The sequence below is a fragment of the Protopterus annectens genome, chromosome 6.part1, assembly GCF_019279795.1.
Source record: "Protopterus annectens isolate FY-2018-M chromosome 6.part1, PAN1.0, whole genome shotgun sequence".
Taxonomy (NCBI): Eukaryota; Metazoa; Chordata; order Ceratodontiformes; family Protopteridae; genus Protopterus; species Protopterus annectens.
Window position 1 is genome coordinate 388,112,875 of NC_056738.1, and position 25,941 is coordinate 388,138,815.

Consider the following 25,941-nt stretch of genomic DNA (forward strand, 5'->3'; position numbering starts at 1 on the left):
GGGTGACAGGTGGAAGCTGTCTCTTGCGAAACAATGAGGCTTATCGAGCATGTCGTCCCAGGCTGACAGACACTGGATCTCCTTTGAATGACACCAGAAGCTTAGCCAATTGTTGAAATTGATATTTTTTTCTTTATACTGCGGTATCATTCTTGGTGGGGGCAGGATGCTACTCAGGGTCAGGGTCATACCTGCCTGGGCTACATGATCAGAGAGCTCTTCCATGCCTCTTTTCATGTAGTCCAGGAAGGTACGTCTCAGGTCATTCACACCAACGTGAACAATGACAGAATTATATTTGTACTTGTTCTGGAGTGACCAGAGTGCTTGTGTTATGTGGCGGATTCTGGGTCCCGACAGGTAGCTAACAGTAACCTTCTTGTCCAGCCTAGTGAGTGGGATGTCAGTGTGCCTGAGTCGCTTATTACTAGTGTGTTAGGTATGTTATTTCGCCTTAAGGGCTGTGATTGTGCGGCACACTGATTTTATGTTTTATGTGTTATCTGGTTTGTAACGGGAGGTGCAGGTTTTTTGGGTGTCTGCTTTGGAGGTCTCCGATGCTTTTGCAGGTTTTTATTTAGAGCCTCCGAGTATGATTTTGTGTATTTTTTTCCAGTGCTGGTTTAGTAAGTCTATGTGAGGCTGGAGGTGTGGTGCAAGTGTTGACTTTCTCCTCATGACTGCCTGTTCCAGTCTTGGGTGGAGAGAGCTTAGCCTCCAATTTAGCTATATAATTGCATCTCTCACTTATGTTAATGTTTTGTTGGTAGGAGGAGAGGGTTGTCTGTGTACATGAAGCAGTTGTAACATTGCATCAGGATACCCAGGTTCACCAGCTGGACTGGAGAGTATACCTGAAATTGCCCTTTGGTCATGCCTGAATAGTAGGGACAGCTGCTTAGTCGGTTGGTGGGGGGTGGATAATGAGCCTTGCCCTGCTGGGCAATCAAGTGTCTGGGTATATTAGTGCTTGCTATTAAGCCTGAGCAAGTGCTCGACTAAAGGATGCTTTTTAAGTGCTTAGGTTGAGAGCTGGACTACTTTCAAGGGAAAAACTGAAGAGGAGACTTGGTGGAGCCGGGAATAATTTAGCTCTAGCTAACCGGCTTCAATTTCAATTTTGCACAACACAAATGTGTTTTTTATAGTAGTTGTACTAATTCCTCTTATAGGTTCATAGGTTCATACTAGGCTATCTGCCCAAGGGCATTTATAAGCCTAGCCCAGAGTTTTGTGGCTTTCGCCACCCCTTTAGTTTGGAGGATACTATGCCCATTATTGTGCTGTGCCTCTGTCAAGCAGTGACACTGAGATAATCCCTGGGGTACATCTGCGATCTCCCATCCATTGGTCAAGATTTCTCTTGAACAAAGCCAGCGAGGTGCTCTGCCTCACATGTACTGGGATTTTGTTCCACAGCATAGGGAGTCTCTGGGTGATGAATCTATCCCTCCAGCACGTCCTATTAATAACCGTGTCAAGGTTTAAGTCTCCCGCCCTTGTAGTTCTGAGGGATCTAGATTTTTTGAGGTGAAGCATGTTCATCAATTCTGGGTTGGACATGGCCTTGTATGTCAGGCACAGGTCACCTCTGAGCAGACGGTAACCGACTGAATAGAGCTGGAGTTCCTTCAGTCGGGCAGCATAGGACATATTTTTGAGACCCTTTATCCTTTTGGTGAGGAACTTTTGGGGCCTTTCCAGTTGCTGCAGGTGTCGTGTCATTTACATTCCGAATGGGGCATTGTACTCAATCATTGGTCTGATGAGTGATGAGTACAGGGGGACGATGACCTCCCTTGATCTAGATGTGAATCCTCTCATGATCAGGTGGGCAATGTAGAAGGTCTTCCTAACTACTTTGGCAACGTGAGTGTCAAACGAAAGGTTACTGTCAACGTGGGTCCCCAGATCCCTGATAACCTCTTCTGTGCTTAGTGGGTTGCCGCCTATATGGTAGCTAGGGGTAACCTTGTTTTTCCCGAAGGGTATGACTATGCATTTTTTGGCGTTTAACTTTAGGCCATGGCTCTGGCACCAGTTATCCGTTTCTATAAGACCCTTCTGAAGGATATCTGTGTCAGATGTGTTTTCAACTATGGCGCCCAGTTTGCAGTCATCTGCAAATTTTGTCAGCCATAATCCTCCTGTGTTTGCTTGTACTACTGAAAAGTAGATGCCGAACAGGAGTGGGCAGTCAAAAAAAAGCCAGCGAGCTTCAGCGAAATTCAAATCATAAAGATTTTATTGTAAAGCCATGTAGGAGTGAAAAATCACCCTACATACATCAATCAAACCGGTTTCGGCTCCCAGGAGCCTTCTTCAGTGATATACCAAAATTGCAGTAAAGAATCAAAGTATCAGAATACAATCATTTAAATACCCATAGGCTATACACATTAGCCAATCACAACATCACATAAATAATAATTATTATTACAATTGATCATTGAGGCCAGGTGGAAACAAAGCCTTTCCGGCTTAGAATTTGTGAGCATTTGAGTGACATCAAAAACAAACGCATTAACAATGCATTATACAAACATTGCCTTAGACATGCATCAGCATCTTTCAAATTTGTCACAATAGATTGTATAAGGGGCAGATGTTTGAATAAGAAACACTGGCTTGAATTGTTAAGTTCCAAGGAGAGAAAATGGATCATAAAACTTGGGGCTTTGTTTCCACCTGGCCTCAATGATCAATTGTAATAATAATTATTATTTATGTGATGTTGTGATTGGCTAATGTGTATAGCCTATGGGTATTTAAATGATTGTATTCTGATACTTTGATTCTTTACTGCAATTTTGGTATATCACTGAAGAAGGCTCCTGGGAGCCGAAACCGGTTTGATTGATGTATGTAGGGTGATTTTTCACTCCTACATGGCTTTACAATAAAATCTTTATGATTTGAATTTCGCTGAAGCTCGCTGGCTTTTTTTTTGACTGTCCATCCTGACTGTTTGTTTGGCCGTGCGTTGGTTCCACGTGCACCTGTTTTTCGTTTGAACAGGAGTGGGCCCAGGACTGAGCCCTGTGGGACACCACTTGTGACAGGCTTTGAGTCTGACATGGCACCAGCAACTCTGACCCTATGGGTTCTGTCACTTAGCCAATTTGCAACCCATCTTGTGACGTATGGGTTTACATTTAAGCTGATGAGTTTTTCAATGATACCTGAGTGGGGTATTGTGTCGAAAGCCTTCGCCAGGTCAAGGTAGGCTGTGTGGACTGCCTTTCCCTCATCAATGCCCTTGGTGACTGTTTCGAAAAAGTCAACCAAGTTTAAAAGGCATGATCTGCCTTTGACAAAGCCAAACTGGGTCGGATCCAAAGTCTGCAAGTCCCCTATGTCTTTATTTATGAGTTCCATTATGATCCTCTCCATAGCTTTGCAGATCAGGCTTGTCAAGTTGATGGGACGGTAATTTCCAGGGTCGGTGGAGGCACCGCCTTTGTGAAGTGGGACCACAGTTGCCGTACGCCACTCCTTAGGCATGTATCCTGAGGTGAGGCTAAGATTAAACAGCTGCCCTAACTGCGGGTTTAATTCCTCATTGAGTTCGTGGAGCACACAACCGGGGACACCATCTGGTCCCATGGATGCTGTGTTTTTTGCCTTGGAGAGAGCAGTTCTCACCTGAGCGTTAGAGATGTTTGGGGGGCTACAATCCTCTGGTATAGATATCTCACCTTTTGGGGGGGGGAAGTTTGCACTGAACCTGTCAGCCAGTATGTTGGCAATGTCTGTAAGTTCAGTAATTTTTACATCATTTTGAACTAATTCTGAGCATATCTGGGAGTTTCCTCCCAGGTTTCTAACATAGCTAAAGAAGGCCTTATGATTGTCTTTTGAGTCCTTAGCGACTTTTCTCTCAAAATTTGCCTTGGATGATTTTATGAGAGATCTTAGTTTTTTACTTATAATGATCAAAGGTGTTTTCCCTTTTAAGGATTTTGCTCTATCTTGTAGTAGCTTCCTCCTTTTGTTGTAGAGCTTGTTTATGGCTGGGGTCCACCAGACTGGACGCTTGCCTTTGGTACAAATAGTCTTTGTTTTGTTTGGGATTGCCGGATCCATGCAGTCCTGTAGGTGCTGGTAGAAGGCATTTGTAAGTGATTCAGCGGCTTGAGTAATGGTTTCTGCAGGCTCGGGGGCCTTAAAAGAGACCACACCAGTCTTTAGAAGTGTGAAGTCGGCTTTTGAGAAGTTCTTCACTGTGGTCTTTTTTATCTCAGGTGGGGGCGGGATGTGGACTTCCAGTGAGATTAGTTTATGGTCTGATCTCACCAGTGAGGGTATACTTCGGTGTTGAACATTGTGACCCCATGTTCGTGATGATGAGATCTAGTATGTTTTCTCCTCTTGTGGGGATGGTGACTAGTTGTTCCATGGCATTTGTGTTTATGAACTCTAGGAACCTTTGGGTTAGAGTGTTGGGGCTTGAGTAGTGATCCCAGTCTATATTCGGGTAGTTGAAGTCACCTAGTATGATGGTGTTTGGAGATACATTTATCCCCTCCAGTGTTTTCAGGAAAGCTATGTGAGGTTCCTGAGATTGAGAGGGTGGCCTGTAACATGCTACAAATTGCAGAGCAGTCTTGCCTATGGTTAATTGCACCTGGATGGTCTCCGATGCATCATGCGTTGCCACCAACCTCTTGTCCATTGCATGCTGCTGATGTTCTTCGTGTTTCACTGTTGCAGTCATTACATTTGGGTTATCTTGCTTGCAGGTAGCCCTCAGTCGGCCTGATTAACAAAGTCGTGGGTCCTGCGTCAGTTGCTGTCCCTTCTTCCATGACTTCAAGTCGTCAGGGGTATAAAACATGCAGCCGACGCCATTACCTCAGTCTTTCTTGCCATGCGGTGCCCAAAGCAGAAGGAGTTCGCAAGTGCCGGTCGGCTGACTCCTGAAATTTTCATTTTCGAGTTTCAGAACCGAAGTCTTCAACTAAAGCTAAGTACCCCGTTGGGGAAACTTTTTCTTGCTCCGTACCGATGTCAGTAAAAGTTAATAATTGCATTATTTGTGGAAAGCAAATACCTCATAAAGATTTTCATTCGTACTGTATTCCTTGCCTAGGCCCTGACCACAACATAACTTGCTGTCGGTTTTGTGCTTTATTTAATCAGTGCACTATCCATCGTCTGTATATTTTCACCTCTAAATATTTTGGTTCTTGGTTTAATTATCCAGAAATGTTGTTGGTTAGCCATCCGACTGCCGAGATTCCGAAAAAATGCAGATAAAGACCGAGAAAGGCCACCGAGGTCCAAAACTGCCGACGACGCTTCTAAGCCAGTGAGGTGCTTTTGGAGCCCCTGATACCCACTACTTCTGATTCGTTGGCCTCTACTGAGACCCATTCGGAGTCTGGTATGCCGCGAGATGCTTCAGCTATGGAACCCGCAGATGTCTCTACCTTGGATGGGTCTGGAGCCACTGTGCAGGCACCAGCTTCTGAGGGTGTATTCAGGCCTACGGACTTGCATATTAAAAAGACACCTCCTTCTTTACATAGGCCTAAATCTCGATCCATGCCTAAAAAAAAGATGCCCAGGCCACATGCTCAGGTCTCTATGCCTCAAAAACAAATGATAAGAATGGCTGAAGATCTAATAACTCTAATCAGGGGTAGCCAACCCCCCCCCTCCCTTCTAAGAGGCCTAGGACTGAAGTTGATTATGAATCTTCTGATCAGGATTCTGTTTTTTCTGATTGTTCTGATGATCTGGATTTGCCCTTATCTACTTATGAAGATTCTGATGCAGAGGACTCCATTCCCTCTGCTTCCCCTCCTAAGGATTTTTCTTTTGGGGAAACCTTACATACTCTAAGGGAGCATTTCCACTTGGAAAGCCAGGATTTTTCTGATTCAAAAAAGAGGCTTGGGGATTTCCTTCTCTTACCTCAGCATAGGCCTTTAGCTATTCCTCCTGTACTAGACATTGTTGATGATGCTTTTTGGAATCTGATTCCCTGCCTCCTGCTCACAGAAAGCTTGGCACATACTACAGGGTCTCTGAGTCCTACAAGTTCCTTTTTAAAAATCCTATTGCAGATCCAGAGACTATTTCACAGGGGCTCAAGGACATTAAGGCTTCTACTGCTAAAAATCCTACCCCTTCTGATAGAGACTCCAGGGCGCTGGATAGATGGGGTAAGAAGGTTTACACTTCTGCAACCTTGGCCATTAGGGCTTTAAACTGCCAGTTTCATATGTTAAAGTATCAGCAACGTTATTGGACTGCTTAAACAGAAAATGATGTTGATTCCTGACTGTGTGGAAAATAAAGAATTACAGGATTTAATGCATTCTGCTGAACACTTAGGAAAACATGCTTTGCAATGAAGTTTTGACAGATTAGAGGCCTCTTGCAGGGCTGCTGTTACTGGGTCTGTGCTCAGAAGGCATGCTTGGCTTAAGGAGCAATCTTTGCCTGATCATGTTAAAGCTAAATTGTTGGATCCTCCTTAAATCAGGACCGCCTGTTTGGCAACAAGACTGAGGAAGTTCTTAAAAAGATGGAAGATAAAGCTAAATCTATGCCAACTGTTAAATATTTTTTATAAGTTCAACCTCCTAGATTTAGTAGGCGCTGGTCCTTTCCAGCCCCTTCCAGGTCTTCTTAAGCCAAACCCAGATGCAGCAAAAACCCCAGGTTTCAGTCCCGGGGGGGACACAGAACTAAGCAGTGTGGGGCCTCCACTTCCAAATCTGGAAATAATAAGACTCCCCCCTATGGTAAACTGTCTCAATGACTTCCTTTTAAAATTTCCAAGTACTTATCAACTGACTGCCCCTTTGGGGGGATAGATTGCTCTTCATGCAAAGAATTGGGAACTCATTACCCAGGACAAATGGGTTTTAAATATAGTGTCCCAGGGATACAGATTTCACTTCCACACGTTGCCAACACCAAGTGGGTGGCCGGACCTACCCCCAAATCAGTGGGCAGAGGCCCAAAAACAAGTACTTTCTCTCTCAAGCATGGCGGCTATTCAACTGGTACCAGAAGAGGAAAAGGGACACTGTTTCTACTAGAGACTTTTCCTGGTACCCAGAAAAGATAATTCATGGCATCTTATCCTGGACCTATCTACTCTAAACACCTTTTTGGAGATTCCAAAATTCAAGATGCTGACTCTTCACCAGTTACTTCCTATGCTAGGCAAAGATGCCTGGTTGGCAACACTAGATTTAAAAGAAGTATACCTGCACATCCCAGTCAGGGAATCTTGCAGAAGATACCTATGCTTCAAAGCAGGCTACATGCACTGTCAGTTCTTTGCACTGCCCTTTGGCTTATATACTGCACCCAGGGTATTCACAAAGTGCCTAGCTCCAGTTATTGCCTTTTGCAGGCAAATAAATATTCAAATATGCCAATACCTGGACGATTGTCTAATTCAGGCAGAAAGCCAGGACATACTTTTGAATCATCTGGCCTTTGTAAAAAGGGTGCTAACTTGTCTGGGGTACACCATAAATGAAAATAAATCACACTTGGTACCCTGTCAACAATTATATTCCTGGGAACAAGCTTGAATACAACTTCCCAGATGGCTTACCTTATGCCAGAGAAACAAATTAATTTGACAACCTACTTCAAACAAGTGGCCACAAAAACCCTGCTGTCTGCAAGACAAATACTGCAAGCCTTGGGGTTCATGGCCTCTTGCATTCTTCTAATTCCATGTGCAAGACTGCATATGAGGAAACTACAGTGGTATCTTAAAAAGCCTATGGTGTCAACATTCTCAAGACCTGGAAACAATGATTCCTATCATACCTTGCCTACGCCTAGAGTTCCTTTGGTGGGCAGAGGCCTGCCACCAAAACAAGAGACTACATTTCACACCATCCTCTGCTGCCCAAACCCTAACAACAGATGCATCAGACTATGCATGGGGGGGCTCACCTGGCAGGGAAGTGCATTTAGGGCAAATGGAACCCAAGTCAAATGCACCTGTATATCAATCAAAAAGAAATGTTAGCTGTACAGAATGCTCTGACAGCCTTCAAGGACCACATTCTTCCAGGACAACTAATGGTAAAGATGAAAACAAAAAATAATGCTCACTACACTCTGTTCGCCTGATAATAAACAAGACTTGTAAAATACAACAAAAAACCAGGCTTAAATAGTGGGAAGTATACTTGCTATGTTCGATTCAAGTCAGTCAAAGGAGGTAACCAAATGTTCCACAAAAAGAAATGAAGCTGTAACCTATAAACAGCTTTACTTTGCGAATTCTTAATCCAATAAAAAAAGAGTCAAAATCACCATGGAGTGTTCATTCGAACCTACTCATCCACTGGGCAATAGCTTGTAGAAAAAACACGCAACCAGCATGTAAGAATAAATCCAAGCGTCCAGTAGGGCGCTTTCAACGAATCTTCATCAGGCCACTAACAAACAAACATACTACATCCCTTTTATAGCAAAATGCTAAAGTCAACTACTGATGTCACATCCTGTTTAGGCATGCTGAAGTCAACTCTGATGTCACATCCTGTTATACATAAAATATTTAAACTGACATCACTTTTATAGTAAAACGCTTCAAACAACTCTGATACCACATCCTACTAAATATAAAATATTATATAATATATCTTAAAATGTTTTAAATTGTTTAAAATGTTTAAAATATATATGCAGACATTTTGTAAACAATGTACAATAGAGATGTTCTAAAATGACATTTCACCCCACTTTAACTGCTGCTGCATGTAACATTCAAGATGTTTTAAAATATTTTAAAATATCTATATAACCATCTCATAGACAGTATGCAGCGAATAAAGTGTTTCACAATTACATACTATCTTCCTATGAATACTGCTACTTATATGCATACTAGTAACAAAAATGGCACGCATGTTTAGTGTTTAATAATGAGCGATATAATCCCATTTGAAACGCTTGTATGTATAAATGCATGCTTAAAATAGGGATCAAATTAATAAAAATATTAATATCTACACATAAGCTATTTAGCATAATTATAAATGCACAAAAATAATCATTCAAGGGACTTCACCTAAAATTTGTACAGCGTGTGCTTCTAAATATCATAATATCTGTGACAGCATAAATCATTCAAAACAGATATGTGCACACGCAAAGATGTTAATAACAACGATATTATAAACATAAAAATATATTAGAGACTAAATGTGCAAAATCAGATGAAATGTGTGCTGGATGGAAGAGGAACACATGGTATATCAGCATCATTCATAACAATGGGCCCCAATAAGCCTGCAGAGCAAAATAACAGAGACAACAATGGAGACAGAAATGGAAAAATGTGAGGTATAAAAATATGGTAAATAGGGAAGTAACCAGAAATTAATAAGGGGTAGCAAAGGGGTGAAAAGCTTCAATGAAATTTCCTAGCTTTGAGTATAGGTTTGATGGAGACTCTGTCATTGAGGCCTGGGTACAAATCAGCCCTAAGCCTGATGATCCATTTGGCCTCTATCTGTTCCATGGTGTTGAAAATATCTCCTCTTCTACGAGATGGAACATTGTTTTGAATTACTTGAAACAAAAAGCTATGTTGGGTGGATGTATTAATTACATGCCTAGACAGAGCATTTGAAGAACATGTGACTTTGATTTTATATAAGTGTTCCCTAATTCGGTCTTTAAACTTTCTGTCCGTCTTCCCTACATAAAACGCAGGGCAGTGTACACAGGTTGCCAGGTACACCACATGGCAGGTCTCACAAGTGGCAGGAGCTGTGAAATGAAATTCTTGTCCTGTAATAGGATGATTGAATTTATCAGTTTCTTTAATGAATTTGCAATAATTGCATTTTTGACATTTTTTAGTCATTTTATGATTACTAGTTGTATTTATGTCAAACCTATTCGGGCCACATAACATTCTGTGCAAATTCAACTTATTTTTATATGTAAATTTTGGTTCTTGGCTCAATATTTCAGAAATAACTGGATCTGTTAACAAGATGTCCCAATATTTTCGATATATGCTTTCAATACTATTTACATCTTGTGTAAAATGTATCGGTATTCTGATAACTCCACTTCTAGTTTTGGTAATGCTACTATCATCTCGTTTACTAGAGAAGTAGGGAAAAGTCCTACCTTCTCTCAATTCACCTATGATACCTAAAGTAGCATCAACTTCTGTTACCGTGTAAGACCTGTCTATAAATTTATTCCTCAAGTCTTCTATGCCTGTTTTGAAGCATGAGTCTTCAGAAAACAGCCTAGATACCCTCATGGCTTGACCTTTGACGATACTACCAAAGACATGCTTAGGATGCATGCTGCTTCGATGGAGAAAGTTATTTCTATAACAATCCTTTCGAAAAACTCCAGTGTTAAGTATACCATTTGGTAGTTGTTCAACATATACGTCTAAGTAGGGTATGACATCTTTGGAATTAACCATAGAAAATCTTAAAAAACTAGTGTCTTGATTTATTTTATCATAGAAAGACCTCAATTGTTCTTCATCACCTTTCCAAATAAGAAAGAGGTCATCTACAAACCTAGTGTAGAAAGAAACATTCTGACGAAATTCCTCCATCTGAAATAGGGAAGAAACTTCCCAGTAAGCCATAACCAGGTTGGCGTAGCTATTGGCACAAGAAGTGCCCATAGCTACGCCATCCCTCTGAAGATATACTTGACCATTAAACAAGAAAATGTTATTTGTTAATACAATTTCCATCAATTCCGTGATGACTTCTATCCTTCCTTCGGAGAATGTGCAATCTCTGGTAAGTATTCTACTTATGCTATTGAGTCCCTCGTGATTAGGAATAACAGTAAAAAGAGAGTTGACATCGTGTCACAAACAATTTATGCTGGAAACCATCACTCACCGAGGTGTTCTCATATAGTTTAATTAGGAATTGTAAATTCAATCATCCTATTACAGGACAAGAATTTCATTTCACAGCTCCTGCCACTTGTGAGACCTGCCATGTGGTGTACCTGGCAACCTGTGTACACTGCCCTGCGTTTTATGTAGGGAAGACGGACAGAAAGTTTAAAGACCGAATTAGGGAACACTTATATATAATCAAAGTCACATGTTCTTCAAATGCTCTGTCTAGGCATGTAATTAATACATCCACCCAACATAGCTTTTTGTTTCAAGTAATTCTAAACAATGTTCCATCTCGTAGAAGAGGAGATATTTTCAACACCACGGAACAGATAGAGGCCAAATGGATCATCAGGCTTAGGGCTGATTTGTACCCAGGCCTCAATGACAGAGTCTCCATCAAACCTATACTCAAAGCTTGGAAATTTCATTGAAGCTTTTCACCCCTTTGCTATCCCTTATTAATTTCTGGTTACTTCCCTGTTTACTATTTACAAACCATAAATATGGCATTGTCACCTATTATACAGGGTTTGTCAGCTGACATGCATGATTTATCTGTGTTTGGTTTGGATAAGCAGGGTTCATCCATGCTGGCAGATGTGGTTGGGACTGATGTGGATGCACAATGTGACATGTTTTTTAACAAACTGGGCAAACAAATGAAGATGGTTAGGACCAATGTGTGGCATTTACGCCTGTTTAAGGCATATCAACAAAAACATATTACCCCACGGGGTCTTAGGGTCAAAATACAACCTTTGGTCTCTGATATTGATGACCAGTTGATCCAGGATTGGGGTCATATTCAACAGTTGGCCTCATCCCAATTTGTGGATGCTTTGGCTGATTTCTATGGGCGTAAGGTACAACAGGGTATTAAGGATTTGGATGCTTTAAGTTTACAGACCAACAAGTTTGAAGCTTGTGATTCCTTTACAACACAGGTTAAGAAACTCACCATAGATTTGTCCAAACTTGAAACCACCCTTAAAGATAGGAAAATCAAAAAATTTCTTCGTGATGTGGGTGATTATGACAGGGGGAAACCTTTTGATAATTCCAAGAATGTATCCTTTAGATTGCCCAGGGATGATTATAAACATGACAAAAGAGCATCTACTCCCAAAAGAAAAAGGCCTAGGTCCATTCTCAAGACCAAAACTGGTTTGTCAAGTGGGACATCTGGGGAAGATTATTCCTCTAATACTGAAGGAGAATCTGATTCACACTCATGTGAGGGACTACCAATGTCCAAAAGGGACAATTTGACACACCCTCTCAATTTAGATACCGACGAGGGGGGCGGAAGCACAGGAAACACAAAAACCAAACACAGTTTGGAAACACTAATGAAGATCATGACACAACAATAGGTCTGGACTCTAATGTGCATAATATTTCATCTTATGATCTAACCAATGAACAAATTAAAGTATTGAATAAAGGGCTCAATTTTGTTCCAGGGTTTTTTGTCTCCGAGCAGTCTCTGGCACAGGATGTTACCAACTTTTGTCGTGTATTAAATTTGAAGGTGTTTTTTGATAGTAATGTTGAAAGTAATGTTTCCAATGTGTCTGGTGATACAGTTGGCAATTTCAGATTTAAAAAATCAACCTTCATTCCACCCATGAATCACTTGGTAGGGGTATTCCAAAAAAATGTCCTACGGGACATACATTGTCACCTCAAAGATTTTCCAGTAACTTATAACAACTTGACTACTGAGGAATTAGGTTGTTTGGATGAGTTGATTGGTAATAAAAATTTGGTCATTATTCCAGCTGACAAAGGAGGAGCGGTGGTCATCATGGACAAAATTGCTTATGATGGTGAAGCCATGAGACAATTGGGTGACACACAATATTATAGGCAGATGTTAGTGGACCCTTCTCCTCACTTTAAGTGCCAGATTGATGGTTTTTTAACCAAGGCCTTGGATGAAGGTATTATCACTCAAGAAGTGAAAGAGCAGTTATTGGTTGGGTCACCGAAAAAACAGTATTTATATCTGTTGCCAAAGATTCACAAACATGCTACCAAACCACCTGGGCGACCAATAGTCTCTGGACATGGGTCCCTTACGGAACCACTTTCAGAATATTTGACCCTTTATTTAAAACCATTATTGAGTCAAATTAGAGCCAGGATCCAGGACACCACCCAATTCTTGGACATCATCAACAACTCCCAACTTCAATCTCATTGGTTATTATGTACCCTGGACATCACCTCTCTTTACACCAACATTCCCCATTGGGCGGGTTTACAAGCGTTGGATTATTGGTTGGCTAGATCAGGTTTATATCCATCTGGATTTAACACCTTTCTTGTATGCCTTACAGAATATGTGTTGTCTAGCAATGTTTTCTATTTTCAGAATCTTTGTTATTGGCAGAAGCAGGGTACTGCTATGGGTGCGTCTTTTGCACCCATATATGCAGATCTGTTTATGGCATACATTGAAGAGATCATAATTTATGATGTGACACACAATATATACATGTGTGAGATGGATATATGGCGTCGGTATTTGGATGACTGTTGGTTGGTGTGGAAAGCTGATGAACAATATCTCTTGGAATTTCTTGAATATCTAAATAACAACATATGGGGAATTGAATTTAAACTGACTTATCATAAATCAAGGATAGTATTTCTAGATGTAGAAATCACTAGGAATCAAGATCATACTTTATCCTCCAGGATGTTTAGGAAATTCCCTGAATTCAATTCAATATTACATGCCACCAGCTTCCACCCACAACATGTCATCCATAATATACCTAAATCTCAGTTTCTTAGAGCCAGGAGAATCTGTTCTAGCCACGAATCCTTCATGGAGGCCCAAGATGATTTGACTTGTAGATTTATTAAGAGGGGTTTTCGTCCAGGCTCGATACATGTTGCCAAAAGATTTGTGTCCAGCCTAAATAGGGATGATCTATTAACATATAAAGACAAAAACAATTGTCAGCAGTCGCAACCCATACGTTTGGTAACTACATACGGACGTAATACACAAGGTTTCAAAAACATTATACAGAGACATTGGAACATTCTTAAAGCTGATCTAAAACTTTGTTCTATGTTGCCAGACCATTGTTCTTTTTCATTCAAAAGGGGACAAACCATTGGTTCAAAATTGAGCCATTATAAGAGAGTGTGCGATGGTTTTTCTGAACCAACTCAGCGGTCCATTTCAGGGAAACCTATTGTTGGATGTATTCCCTGCGGGCATTGCTCATTTTGTATTCGTGTTTCACGTGCTCATGAATTCACTAGTAAAAATACCTCACAAGTTTTTGATATAAAGTTTTGGGCTAATTGTAATACGGAGTGGGTCATCTATTTGGTGACCTGCACTTGCTCTGCTTTTTATGTTGGAAAGACTTCTCGAGCTTTCCGTCTCAGAATTTGTGAGCATTTGAGTGACATCAAAAAGAAACGTACTAGCAATGCCTTATACAAACATGGTTTGCAACATTTATCTGCTTCATTCAAATTTGTGGTCATTGATTGTATTAGAGGGAAATGTAATGACAAACAGTTCTGGCAGGAATTACTCAGCTCCAAGGAGAGAAAATGGATTATCAAATTAGGAGCTCTGTTTGCACCTGGTCTTAATGACCAATTGTGAATTCTGTGCTTGGATTGGATCATGGGTTGGACCAATCCATATATATATGTGTGTACTGTGATATTCTGTTTTTCCATTTTGTATTTCACTGAAGAAGGCTCAGTGGAGCCGAAACCGGTTTGAATTAATATCTTTGGAATGTACTCTTTTTTGTAGTATTATAGCAATTTTTCAGTAGGGGAAATTTTCTTTTCCCTCTGACTAATAAATGTCATTTTTTGATTTGGGCATCACCAACACTTGCTGGCTTTTTTGTTTGACTGTTGTTTACCTGTTGTGCCGTGCAAGGGTTCCACGGGCACCTGCCGCCTGGTTTGATACTTCCCTGTTTACCATATTTTTATACCTCACATTTTTCCATTTGTGTCTCCATTGTTGTCTCTGTTATTTTGCTCTGCAGGCTTATTGGGGCCCATTGTTATGAATGATGCTGATATACCATGTGTTCCTCTTCCATCCAGCACACATTTCATCTGATTTTGCACATTTAGTCTCTAATATATTTTTATGTTTATAATATCATTGTTATTAACATCTTTGCGTGTGCACATATCTGTTTTGAATGATTTATGCTCACAGATATTATGATATTTAGAAGCACACGCTGTACAAATTTTAGATGTCCCTTGAATGATTATTTTTGTGCATTTATAAATATGCTAAATAGCTTATGTGTAGATATTAATATTTTTATTAATTTGATCCCTATTTTAAGCATGCATTTATACATACAAGCATTTCAAATGGGATTATATCGCTCATTATTAAACACTAAACATGCGTGCCATTTTTGTTACTAGTATGCATATAAATAGCAGTATTCATAGGAAGATAGTATGTAATTGTGAAACACTTTATTCGCTGCATACTGTCTATGAGATGGTTACATAGATATTTTAAAATATTTTAAAACATCTTGAATGTTACATGCAGCAGCAGTTAAAGTGGGGTGAAATGTCATTTTAGAACATCTCTATTGTACACTGTTTAAAATATATATGCAGACATGTTGTAAACATTTTAAAATATATTATATAATATTTTATATTTAGTAGGATGTGGTATCAGAGTTGTTTGAAGCGTTTTACTATAAAAGTGATGTCAGTTTAAATATTTTATGTATAACAGGATGTGACATCAGAGTTGACTTCAGCATGCCTAAACAGGATGTGACATCAGTAGTTGACTTTAGCATTTTGCTATAAAAGGGATGTAGTATGTTTGTTTGTTAGTGGCCTGATGAAGATTCGTTGAAAGCGCTAGCCCTGTGTTTTAATTATCTTAATAAACGTGGTTTCTACTGGACGCTTGGATTTATTCTTACATGCTGGTTGCGTGTTTTTTCTACAAGCTATTGCCCAGTGGATGAGTAGGTTCGAATGAACACTCCATGGTGATTTTGACTCTTTTTTTATTGGATTAAGAATTCGCAAAGTAAAGCTGTTTATAGGTTACAGCTTCGTTTCTTTTTGTGGAACATTTGGTTACCTCCTGTGACTGACTTGAATCGAACATAGCAAGTATACTTCCCACTATTTAAGCCTAATGGTAAAGATGGACAACACCACTGTTATGTGGTACATAAGCAGGGGGGTACACATTTTTACCCCCCTCTGCAGACTAGCCATGGCATTGTGGGACACAGCCTTAAGGTACCAAGTGCACCTACAAGCTCAATTCCTGCCAGGAAAATTAAATACACTGGCAAACGGACTAAGCAGAAACCTCATGGACCCACACAAGTGGAAACTGGAACCAAGGATTTTCAACATGTTGACAAGCAAATGGGGAGCCCAGATATAGACCTGTTTGCCTCTCCCCAGAAGTACCAATTTGGACAAATTTTGCACAAGGACTCCCCACGAACAAGCCTGGAAAGTGGAAGCTCTATGCCTTCCCCCCTCTGCCTTTGCTCTCCAAAGTACTACTAAAAATCAAACAGGACAAGCCAAGGATGATTTTAATTGCTCCAGACTGGCCGCGCCAACACTGGTACCCCCTCCTGCGCAGTGTGTCATGCTTATCTACATGGCACCTGCCTCAGACTCCTTCCCTGCTGTCTCAGCAGGAGAACCATATTCTGCACCCTCAGCTTCTAACACTGAACCTTGCAGCCTGGCTAATTAATCTCTCCTTTACCATCCCTCAGCAAACCTGTGATGGATATCATTGTAGAGGCAAGGAGGCCTAGTACTAGAAAATCTTATGCTGAAAAATGGAAAAAATTCTGTGCCTGGAACCAGTCTCAAGGGATGAGCACAGCAGCACCCAGTTTACCTCAGATTTTACAATACTTAACTGAGATGCTTCACAAGGTCCTGTTTATTTCCTACATTAAAATACACGCCTCAGCCATTTCAGCTCATTATAACACAGAACCTCCCCTCTTCTCCCATCCACTGCTCAAGTAGTTCCTCAGAGGGGCCAAAAATATGAGACCACCCAGGAGAGCTCCAAGCCCAGCCTGGGACCTTAACTTTGTCTTGGAGAAACTCACTCTACCTCCTTTCGAGGCAGCTGTTACTGCAGCCTTAAAATTTCTTTCTTGGAAAACAGCTTTCCTTTTAGCAATCACTTCAGCTAGAAGGGTATCTGAATTACAGACCCTTATGGCAGTGGAGCCTTTCATCATCTTTCATGTGGACAGGGTGTCACTCAGAACCAATCCATCCTTCATGCCCAGGGTAGTATCCAGTGTGGCTCTTAATCAGTCCATTCATTTGCCAACCTTCTTTTCCAAGCCACAGAGTAAAGGGGAACGGATACTGCATTCCTTAGATGTGCACAGACAACTTAGATTCTACTTGGACAGGACTAAACCTCAAAGGAAATCTGAACAACTGCTGGTGACATTTGCTGCAAGGGCAGAGGGGAAGACTATTTCAAAGCAAACCATTTCTAAATGGATAAGCCATTGCATTAATTTCTGCTATAAGCACCATGGAAAACCTATCCCCCAGGGGATCAGACCTCACTCCACCAGGGCTGTATCTACCTGTACAGCCTTTCTCAGACACGTCCCTAGAAGCTGCTACCCGGAGTTCTGTATATACTTTCACCAAGCATTATCATTTGCCAATTTTCTCTAAATCCAGAGCTGGCTTTGCCACTGCAGTCTTGCAGGGCCTTATAGCTGGCTCTAATGCTATCCAAATTCCTCCTCCCAACCATAGCTTTGGGAATCTACCCAAATGTAATGACTGCAACAGTGAAACACGAAGAACATAGTACAGTTGTGTACACTTACCATAAATGTAGATGTTCGAGTGTATTCACTGTTGCAGTCTTGGTTACCCTCCATCCAGCCCCCTAACTTCTTTTGGCTATACCTCTACTTTCCTTTACTATGCTTAAAAGCCTTTTTGGTGTATTTGCTTTTTTGTTGGAGGTATATCTTTGTACTTTTATATGTAATTGCTCCCCATTACGGGGGCACCTGACATCTGGGGCAAGAAAAACTGATGTAATGGCATCGGCTGCATGTTTTATACCCCTGACGACCTGACGTCATGGAAGAAGGGACAGCAACCGATGCAGGACCCAAGACTTTGTTGATCAGGCCAACTGAGGGCTACCTGCAAGCAGATAACCCAAATGTAATGACTGCAACAGTGAATACACTCGAACATCTACATTTATTGTAAGTGTACACAACTGTACTTTCTTTGCCGTATGGCTTGCATCAGATTTAAATATTATTTAGATGCATTCAGGTATAGTGTTGACAGTGTGGTGCTCAGTGGAGCTTAAGTGCTGTCAGTCTTAACTGAACATTTTTCCATTTACTTCTCTCTCCATGTCAGTACGGTAGCTTACCTGGTAGCATTTTCAGTCAAACTTTTATTGGTTGAACAAAATCGTATTGCAGTATTTATATATTTTTTTATTTATTTACCATTGCATGCATTTTGTTACTCCTTCCTCATTTGTAATCCAAGAATATACAGTTTTCACATTCTCAGCAATTCCATTTTGATACAAATCCAGTCTTAGTTAAACTTTAACGCCACTGTCCAAAGCCACATACTTGGGTAGACATAAACCATATACATGCATGCAGAGCTGAAATTGTAATGCTTTAAATTAAGGCTGAGTAAATTTATTCTTTTCTGGCTGTGCTTTCCATTTCTTTCGTTTTAATTTTATATCATTGCCACTACCAAGATGCTAATTATCTGGGAAATACAGCAACATCCTGCCATGATTTCATGTGCACTCAAAGTCCTTCCATTTCTGTTGGGAATCAACATACTACATTACAAAATAAGAAGTAGCCACCTGATTTTTTTTTTAACATCTTTGACTTATCACTTGTGACATAGGCAGACTTACATTTATATAAAAGTAAACAAACCATGTTAACAAGTTCACATTTACAAACCTACTAAAATACCTTACATTTTTCTATATAGTATGATCAATCCAACATTACATAAATTGTTGAACTGCGGCCTTGCCTTAAACCTCATTCTTCCTCTAAAATATTTTTCTGCATGTATTGTTCCCACAATTTCCATTTTTGTATGTAATTTGCTCCTAACGTTTTCTAAAGTTAATACTTTGTATTCTTTTATCTCTGTTAGAATATTCGTTGCTTCAAGTATGGTTGATGTAGACTTTGCTATCCATTTTCTAGTAACTGCTTTTTTGGCAGCCACTAGAATTGTACTTAAAATGCCTCACTTATGTCTAGGCAATTCAAATCTTGTATCCCAGTTCAGTAAAATCATTTCCTTAGTTGCCCTGATTTGCTTGCACAGCATTCTTGATAGAGGACTTCACTGAGAATTTTAAGTCTGCCAACTCATTACACTCCAAAAACATATGATCTGATGTCAGTCTTCATTCTGTCCTCACAAATGGGTTTGGATCAAATCCATCAGGTCCGACCCGGTCAGTGCTACAGTTCACAGCCACTAGATCTCTTGAGCTTCTCCTTTACCCACAGTGCATCTGCCAAATACCTCTGATTTTGTTTGCCTATTCTAGCTAACAGATGTGGTCTACCAGTCTCTCTCGAGCGATTAGATAAGTACAGTTTATTTTTCCTTAAAACTCTTCCATGAACAGTTTTTTCTCCTCCCATCTTTCTTGGGAGAAGCCATGTCCCAGTCAAAGCAGTCCACATCATTAAAATCCTCCTCTGACTGCTCAAGAAAACAGACGGCTAAACTTCTGGTCTCAACCCTGGAACAGAAAAAGACAAAAATCTCTGATCTGACTGTGGCTTCGGATACTACGACCTCAAAAACAATTTCAGCAGCTCGGGCTCTATCAAAGTCTAATCAGACACAACCACTGGATGAGATGCAACCTTCAGAGATTCTCTATTTCCTCGCACTAGATACTGTCAGTCGGTTGACCCAGTAGCAGGCAGGCCTCCACCTCCTTTTCTGCAGAGACCAGAATCTCCCTCCATTTATTCTGCTTGTTCTTGTAGAAGTCTCACAGAAGATGTCGAAAGAGTGATGAGGAAGAGTCTCTCTGTTCAGGGGCAGATTGGTCTTCCCTTGGTGCATACCTTATCTGGGTTAGCGGATCCAAAATCTTCTCTGAGAAACCTGTCTTTTCAGATCAGGAGAACTCTGAGCCAAAGCCTGCCTGGTCCGGGATGCAACATTCGACACCAAAGTTTTCAGAGCCTTCTGTGTTCCTCTGTGCCTTGGCACTGGACAGTTCAGCTCCAACTTCCTTCTCGGGGACAGTGCCGACAGATTGGAGAGAGGTGATAATTTGGAAACCGGTTTTCTCTGATCAGAGCCTCTCTTTGAGTCCATCGAGCTCTGTCTTCAAGGCTGCGAAAAGAGTGGGTCACTGCCTTGGCAGCTCTGATAGAACCTTCCCTCTTGGATCCCAGCTGATGTTCGTGTTTCACTGTTGCAGTCATCACTTGTGGGTTATCCCTGCTGGGTAACCCTCGGCTGGCCCAATTACTAGAGTAAAGGATTTCCCTCCTGCATCAGCTGCAGGTCACCTGAGACTGACATCAGGTCATCGATGCTATAAAGAGAGGCAGTCAACACCATTACATTAGTCTTTCTTGTCGTGGAGCCCGAAGCAGAAGCAGTTTGCAAGTGCATTGGTTGCCCGTTGCCAGAATGAGGGAGAATACTACTAAAGCTAAGTGCCAGTTGGGGATCCTTTTTTCTTGCACTTAACCGATGTCCAAAAAAGTAAATAACTGCCTCCATTGTGGAAAACAAATACCACACCGAGACTTTCATAATCTGTGTGTAACTTTGTCTAGGCCCAGACCACGACATCCAACCGGTTGTCGGTTTGGTGCCTTATTTAATGCTAGGACCATCCGTAGGAGATCTCATTTTGTAGCTAGGCATTTCAGGGAGGTTAGTTACACACAATGGCATCCGTCGGTCAGGCAACTGCCAAAATTCTCAAAAAGAGAAAATATAAGGCGAGAGACAGGCCTCAGAAGGTTAGGCCCACAGACACAAATCAGAAGTCAGCAAGCCTACCTTCCAGTAGCTCATGCTATGCCACCACATCAGGCTCCTTTGACTGTTTTGACAGTTGCCAGCACCTTGGTTGGGTCCGGAGCTGCTTTGCAGGCACTGGCATGTGAGGAATCTTTTTGGATGACTGACACCAGGTCTAGACCGATGGCCACGCCACAGCAAAAATCACTAGACCCATCGAATGTCTGAAGCCCAAGAGCAAGGCCACTCCTAGAAGAGATCCTTCCTCCATGCCCAGTCACCTCCCAACCAACCTGACCAGTCTCAACAGTTACTTAGAATGGCTGAAGATTTAATTACCCTCATCAGGGGTAACCAACTTACTCCAGCCAAAAGAAAAAGGGATCATTTACCTGAAATGCTTTCAGAGTCACAGACTGAGGACTCTGAATTTCTAGACTCAGACACTGAACAACAGCCACTGACAGCCTTTGAGGTTTCAGATGCTGAGGAATCCATTCCTTCAGCCCCCCCCCCCGAGGACCTCTCTTTTGGGGAAACATTAAATTCACTCAGAGAGCATTTCCATTGGGTGGCCCAGGACTACCCCCAATCAAAGAAGAGGCTCAGAGTTCCTGGACTTACCTCAACACATGCCCTTATCCATTCCACCCATTCTGGATGTGGTGGAAGACACCTTCCTGTAGTCTAGCATAACCCCTGAATGCCTTACCTTCTGCACCCAGAAAAACTGACAGATGCTACAGGGTACCTGACTCCCACAGATATCTGTTTAAGAACCCTGCGGCTGACCTAGAAGTTATTACCCAGGGATCCAAAGGGGCTAGGACCAGCTCCTCCAAAAACCCAATACCCTCTGACAAGGAGAGCAGAGTCTTGTACCGATGGGGAAAAAAGGTATACACTGCAGCTACCTAAGCCATTTGAGCCCTAAATTGCCAATTTCACATTCTCAAATTTCAACAAAACACGTTGGAATTAATAAAACAAAACATTTCCACCTTACCAGAGAGTAATATTACTAGAGAACTAGGAGATTTAACCGTTCCAGGTCTCCAGTGGCAAAGCATTCCTTGCACTGCGGATTTGATGCTCTAGTAGCTGCAGTTTCAGGATCAGTTCTCAGAAGGCATGCATGGCTGAGAGAGCGGCCTTTGCCTGACCAGGTCAAATCTAAACTTTTGGACGCTCCCTTGGATAGGGAACTTCTGTTCGACCCAAAAGCAGAGGAAGTCATTAAAACAATGGAAGACGAGGCTAAATCTATTCATAGGTTCATAGGTTCATACTAGGCTATCTGCCCGAGGGCATTTATAAGCCTAGCCCATAGTTTTGTGGCTTACGCCACCCCTTTAGTTTGGAGAAACTAAGCCCATTATTTTGCTGTGCCTCTGTCGAGCAGTGGCACTGAGGTAACCCCTGGGGTGTATCTGCGATCCCCCATCCATTGGTCAAGATTCCTCTTGAACAAGGCCAGCGAGGTGCTCTGCCTCACATAGACAGGGATTTTGTTCCACAGCATAGGGAGTCTTTGGGTGATGAATCTATCCCTCCAGCACGTCCTATTAATAACCATGTCGAGGTTTAAGTCACCCACCCTTGTGGCTCAGAGGGATCTAGATTTTTTGAGATGAAGCATGTTCATCAAATCTGGGTTTGACATGGCCTTGTATGTCAGGCATAGGTCACCTCTGAGCAAGCGGTAAGCAACTGAATATAACTGGAGTTCTTTCAGTCGGGCAGCATAAGACAGATTTTTGAGACCCTTTATCCTTTTGGTGAGGAATTTTTGTGGCCTCTCCAGCTGCTGCAAGTGTCGGGTCAGATACATTCCGAATGGGGCATTGTACTCCATCATTGGTCTGATGAGTGATGAGTATAGGGAGACTATGACTTCCCTTGATCTAGATGTGAATCCCTTCATGATAAGGTGGGCAATGTAGAAGGTCTTCCTAACTACTTTAGCAATATGGGTGTCGAATGAAAGGCTAGTGTCCACCTGGGTTCCCAGGTCCCCGATAACTTCTTCTGTGATCAGGGGATTGCCTCCTATATGGTAGCTAGGGGTAACCTTATTTTTCCCAAAGGGTATGACTATGCATTTCTTTGCATTTAACTTTAGGCCATGGCTCTGGCACCAGTTTTCCGTTTCTGTGAGACCCTTCTGAAGGATATCTGTGTCGGATGTGTTTTCAACTACGGCGCCCAGTTTGCAGTCATCTGCAAACTTTGTCAGCCATAACCCTCCTATGTTTGCTTGTACTTCAGAAAAGTAGATGCCAAACAAGAGTGGGCCCAGGACTGAGCCCTGTGGGACACCACTTGTGACAGGCTTTGAGTCTGACATGGCGCCAGCAACTCTGACCCTGTGGGTTCTGTCACTCAGCCAGTTTGCAACCCATCTTGTAATGTATGGGTTTACATTTAACTTGATGAGTTTATCAATGATGCCCGAGTGGGGTATTGTATCGAAAGCCTTCGCCAGGTCTAGGTAGGCTGTATGGACTGCTTTTCCTTCGTCAATGGCCTTGGTGACTGTTTCGAAAAAGTCGACCAAGTTTAAGAGGCATGATCTGCCTTTGACAAAGCCAAACTGGGTTGGATCCAAAGTCTGCAAATTCCCTATGTCTTTATTTATGAGATCTATTATGATCCTCTCCATGGCTTTGCAGATAAGGCTTGTCAAGCTAATGGGACGGTAATTTCCAGGGTTGGTGGAGGCACCGCCTTTGTGGAGTGGGACCACAGTCGCTGCGCCACTCCTGGTGCGTATCCGGAGGTGAGACTAAGATTAAACAGCTGTCCTAACTGTGGGTTTAATTCCTCGTTGAGTTCATGGAGCACACAGCCGGGGACACCATCAGGTCCCATGGATGCTGTGTTCTTTGCCTTGGAGAGAGCAGTTCTCACCTGGGCGTTAGAGATGTTTGGGGGGCTACAATCATTTGGTATAGATATCTCTCCTTTAGAGGGGGAGGGGGGGGAGAAGTTTGCACTGAACCTGTCAGCCAGTATGTTGGCAATGTCTGTAGGATCAGTAATCTTCGCATCATTTTGAACTAATTCTGAGCATATCTGGGAGTTTCCTCCTAGGTTTCTGACATAGCTGAAGAATGCCTTATGGTTGTCTTTAGAGTCCTTAGCTATTTTTCTCTCAAAATTAGCTTTGGATGATTTTATGAGAGCTCTTAGCTTTTTACTTATAGTGACCTTTTAAGGATTTTGCTCTATCTTGTAGTAGCTTTCTCCTTTTGTTGTAGAGTTTGTTTATGGCTGGGGTCCACCAGACTGGACGCTTGCCTTTGGTACAAAGAGTCTTTGTTTTGCTTGGGATTGCCTGATCCATGCAGCCCTGCAGGTGCTGGTAGAAGGCATTTGTAAGTGATTCAGCGGTTTGAGTAATGTTTACCGCCGGTTCAGGGGCCTTAAAGGAGACATTCAGACTTCCTGCACGTGTAGCCTCCCAGATTCAGCAAGAACTTTCCAACAAAACACTGGTCTTTTCCTGCCCAACCCAAAGCTGTGCCTAGGAGAGGGCGCAGAGATAGGCCCTCCAGACAGCAGCAACAAAGCCAGCAAAGGCCCAGGCCGTGGCCCTCTACCATGCCTAGGCAAGAGAGTTCTAAATCCACTCCTTACTCCAAGGGCCTACAGTGGCTCCCATCTCCCCTCCGCCCCTCCACCACTGCCACCAGGCTAGGAGGAAGGCTGTCCCTATTCTTAGACCAGTGACAAACCATCACAACAGATCAGTGGGTACTAAACATAATTTCAAAGGGGTACAGATTCAATTTCAAAGAAAGCCCAAGATTTTCAGGATTCCCAGACTTACCTGCAAACCAAAAAGCAGAGGCCATCCACCAAATTCAAAAACTTTGTGCTCAGTGGAACTAGTGCCAGAGGAACAAGATGGAAAAGGTTTCTACTCAAGGCTGTTCCTAGTACGCAGAAAAGAGGGCACCTGGAGCCCTATTTTAGACATATCCACATTAAATCTGCCCCTCCAAGTGCCAAAATTCAAAATGCTGACCCTTCAAAACCTATTACCTATGTTGGCTCCAGATGCCTGGCTAGTGACCCTAGATCTCAGACACCTACCTCCATATACCCATCAGGGAATCCTGCAGGAGTTTCCTATGTTTCAAACCAAGCTCTGAGCACTTTCAATTCTCTGCTGTGCCCTTTGGCTTATCTACTGCTCCCAGAGTCTTCACCAACTGCCTTGCTCTGGTCATTGCCTTTTGCAGACAGCAAAACTTCCAGATTTACCCCTATCTGGACAACTGCCTCATTCAGGCAAACACCAAGGAAAAACTCCTGCAAGACCTTTCCTTTGTCCAAACTCTCCTAACCTCTCTGGGATTCACCATCAACAGGGAAAAATGCCATTTCCAACCCACAAGACAGATAACCTTCCTAGGAGCCCTCCTGGACACATCTGCCCAAAGAGCATTCCTCTCTGTAGAGAAGCAGAGCTTTCTCCTACTCTACCTTTCTCAGCTAGCTTGCAGGACACATTTCACAGCAAGAACGTTTCTGCAAGCACTTGTGTACATGGTTTCCTGCATCCTTCTGGTGCCTTTAGCCAGGCTCCACATGAGAAAACTACAGTGGTATCTCAAGAACCTACGGAGTCCATATTCACAGTCACTGGAACACCAGCTGCCTCTGAGCCTCTGCTTAAGGAAGGAATTTTTATGGTGGGCAGAAATTTGTACCCTGAACAGGGGGCTACCCTTCATCACCATTCCCTAAGGCCAGATCATCACCACCAATGCCTCAGATGCAGCCTGGGGTGCTCCTCTAGGAGATGTGCACTCAGGGCACCTGGGATCAGGGAGACTTTACCTTTCACATCAAATGAAGGAATTGCTGGTGGTACACAGAGCTACAGTAGTATTCAGGAGCCACCTCAGACCAGGCGTTCTCCTGATCAAGACCAACAACACCACAGTCATGTGGTGGATCAACAAATATGGGGA